This window comes from Pinus tabuliformis, chromosome 8, assembly GCF_031772625.1.
Source record: "Pinus tabuliformis cultivar Carrire ecotype Pingquan chromosome 8, CPIR1, whole genome shotgun sequence".
Classification (NCBI taxonomy): domain Eukaryota; kingdom Viridiplantae; phylum Streptophyta; class Pinopsida; order Pinales; family Pinaceae; genus Pinus; species Pinus tabuliformis.
In genome coordinates this window covers 266,166,991-266,171,031 of record NC_142294.1, presented here as the reverse complement: position 1 = coordinate 266,171,031, position 4,041 = coordinate 266,166,991, and the positions used below count along the sequence as shown (strand labels likewise).

The 4,041-nt window shown below is 37.8% G+C and overlaps 1 pseudogene; it reads right to left on the bottom strand.

The window, feature by feature from the left end:
* Positions 1–1,973: 1,973 nt before the first annotated feature.
* On the bottom strand, positions 1,974–3,306 carry LOC149235173 (galactan beta-1,4-galactosyltransferase GALS1 pseudogene; annotated as a pseudogene).
* Between the last annotated feature and the right edge of the window lie 735 nt (positions 3,307–4,041).

Here is a 4,041-nt window from a genome sequence, read left to right as displayed (position 1 = left end):
AAATTAAAATAATGATTCAAATTCATAATTATTATATTTCATAATTTTAGATTTAAATTTAATTAATAAGCATATAAAAATTATATATTTAATATTTTTTTTTCTAAGTTATATATCTATTTGTCTTGGGAGCAGCTCAATTGGTGATGGAAATAATGTGAAATCTGTGGAAAATGAGAGATCCAAGGTTCCAGTTACAGAAAGGAGGAGAGGTAGTAAACCTTTGAACCCCATAGATTTACTTAAGGTGCAAAGAAATTCGATCCCTCTAGATTCTTGGTAGTTTCGGAGTTAAGATGGATCTAAAATGGTTATTAATGAGCGGTTCTCATTAAATATTTTAAAACCTTCTTCCAAGTACACTTATTCATAAATTGATTTTTTTTAATTATCTTTTTAATAGTAGGAAAACCTATAATAACTCAGTTGTGAAAGCAGCAGTGGGACAACGATCACATCACAGGTTGTTATCCTCAAATGCATTAAATATTTTAAAACCTTCTTCCAAGTACACTTATTCATAAATTGATTTTTTTTAATTATCTTTTTAATAGTAGGAAAACATATAATAACTCAGTTGTGAAAGCAGCAGTGGGACAACGATCACAGGTTGTTATCCTCAAATGTACTGGTGTATGCTTATATTTTTTTTTTTTTTTGAAAAGTAGGTAAACCTATCATAATTCAATTGTCAAACCAATACTGAGACAACCGTTATTGGTTGTTATGCACTTATTGTTATTGGCAAATGTAAAATGACTCAACAACATTATTTAAAAATCATTGTTATTGACAAATGCTGAGTGACTCATCAACATTATTTAAAAAGATAACTTTTTATTCTTATAAAATACCTCTAGATTTTAAATTGTTAAATTATTTCCTTACCAAACAAACCATTTTTAAAACCCTCTCGAATCATAAATTAAAATGTGTTAAATGATGATAACACAGATTAGACTTAAATAAAACTGTAACGTTTAAACCATTGACCAATAAAATTGTAAATGTAAAATTCAATACAATAGTATCTCAAATCTAAGTTTAATATCCTCGGTGGTGTCCCAAAGGTGAATTTTATTTACTGAAATCCAAAGGGTTGACGTTTTAAACCAATGGATGGAGGTAGGATTGTAAGATAACAGTTTTTAACCATGGCTGAATGATTAATCTATTTTATGCATAGACATGCCCGTGCTGTATGACGCAATTGAATTTCAGAGTTGTAGACGATTAGGTGAAAAAATGTGTTACGGTGACTAGTGGATAATTATATATTTTTTAATTTTTATAAAATACTATATATATATAAAAGAGAGAGTTTTCATATATGTTAAAGAATATTATACAAATAAGTACGAAGGAAATTAGTTTTTCCGTTTAACTTTAAATTCCGCTTTTGTAACCTATAATGTCATAACAATTTATAAAACAATTCTGGCAATACTACTAATAGTAGAACAGAAAATGAAATGAAATCCACTTTTGTAACATATAATGTCAAATTTCTGGCAATACTATTATTGATAGTAGAACAGAAAAGGAAATGAACCGATTCCAGTCATCCACCAAACGCATGGTATTGAAAGCGAGGATCTCGTGGTGTGAAAGACAGTACAAAGTGAGGTGAGGTGAGAGTGATCTGTGAACAAATGATGGCGGGGAGCAGCAAAGTCCACTCAAATTGAAATTTCATACTTTACAAAAGAATACAGTACCATAAACCTACATGCATCAACCATGCCGGGGCCGGGCAGGGCAGGGCAGAATCCCGCCCCCGCGGTAAACAAGCATGGAAATTTACAAGAGATAGATGCAGGCTCAAGAGTTAGAAAGAATGGTACGATCACTAAACACTAAGTCTGATGAGCTCTGGATTTCGGCCTGATCAAATCAAAGCTCTTGCAATGATTTGGTCTTTCATAAATGGTACTTGCTTTTATCAATTTGCAGAATTTTCCCAACATAATCGCTCACTGCTGAATGGATGCGAGCTGGGATCCCATCATGTCTCTCTCGAATTTTTTAATGGATTGAGCAACAGCTTTCATGGTGCCATCATATACATACGGAATGCCTCCCACCCAACTCACGTTCTTTCTCATCGATGATTTCACAAATTCCCTGCACAGCTCTCCTCTACTGGTGATGGTGTCATGATAATGATAGAATCTCATCAAACCCTCTGTCTTGTGCTGTGTTTTCCCCATCACATTCTCAGACATGTGAACGCCAGTTGTGTACACATTTCTTGCCTGCACTGCATACTTGCGATCTCTCCTTATGCCTCTCTCCACATCCCTGAATAATAACTTTTCAAATCCCCATTCCCTACGCAACAGAATTATCACATTGAATTTCAAACCCCAAAAACATATTCGAATTTTTTCTTCGGATTAATAGAAACCATAATGACTATTACCTGGAATAAGTACTGTTAGCCGAGATGCTGGCCAGTTTATTCTGCAAGCAGAGCTTGTTAGACATGGAATATTGCTCAATGGTGAATTGGGTATAGCCAGAGAGCTTATTCAACACATATTGCAGTGTTTTCCGCCGAGGAATATAGAGATACTCATCTACATCGAAGAAAAAAGTCCAATTTGCCATGAATTTGTACCTGTGCAAACAATCGTTCACAATGAGGAACTGATTATGGTAATACCCGTCATATTGTTCCTGCTCTGTTACATCCTGCAACGTCACACGACCTGCTCGAATCCATGGCTCCAACACCTTTCTAACTTGGGAATGGACTCCACCAGCATCGTGAAAAACAAAGTGCGATCTAGGGCCAAAGAATTTGGCATGATAAGCCATCCACTCTCTCATTCTCTGAGGATTCAGGTCACCGTACAGCGAGGAACCACAGTAGAGGTAATCATATGGGGGAGCCTGACTGTAAACAGAGGCATTGTAGGTACCTTTTTGTTCTGTGAGAGCAACGATTCTCTCAGCTTTCCCAAATTTGTTGCCATGGAGTGCATGAAGAATGAGCTCTATAATCCAAATAAGAACCGATGTTCCTCAGATCTGAGTCAATCCACCGAGCATTAGTTTGATTCCAACTCCTCCGAAGCCTGTGGCCTTGTTATAACAGTGAACTCCTGTGAGGATATTGGCTTGACCTGTCACTGTAATCCCCACAGCAGCCGAAAAGATGACAACGTCCGTTACAGCGTTGTGGTTGCCCATGAGGCTTATGCCCACGCCGCTGAATTTCTTCTCGTCCGGGCTTCCACCGGCGGTAATGCGCTGCCCCAGGAAGGAATTCCGGATATATGTCTCGTGCCCGCCCTGAACCATGATGCTAGACGACTTGAAATGCGAGATATAGAAATTATCGATGTTCAAATTTTGAATTTGGGCCGGGCGGGTTCACCAGTTCAAACTTCGAATTTGGCGGGGCGGATTCACCAGTTCAAATTTCGAATTTGAATTTGAATGGTTCGGTTAACATGGAGTAACATGGTTGCTCAGTGCGTCACATCTCAGATGCCCCGTCCAGATGCATAGCATAGCATGGTATGGTCATGCTATCAGCGCGTCACATCTCAGATGCCCCGTCCAGATGCATAGCATAGCATGGTATGGTTTTATGTATTGTACATGGTGGTTATCCGTGGTATGATTTACCGGAAAGCGCTTGTCCAGAAATAATCCGGGGTGTCAGCGTGATTGTACTACCGTCTATGCCCACGGAATGACAGTGATGTAAGGGAGCATTAATAATGCTATAGTCCATGAAATAGCACTTGCCCTCACCGGACACGATGGATGGGATGGTGTGTTGATTTTTTATCATAATTAATCCCATTTAATTATATTATGATGGGTGTGGGCTGTACATTAAACACAACATTTTGAATTAAATACCCCCTTCCACTAACATTCAAGCTCATTTGTTCTCACACGATTTGGTTTTCGCTGCATTTCACTTTGTAGCCTTTCTACCATAGCAATGGTCATTGCTACGCAAAGCTTGAAATTAAGTTCGACCCATTGCCTGCTTATTACCAGAAAGTTCCCACTGGCTACCCA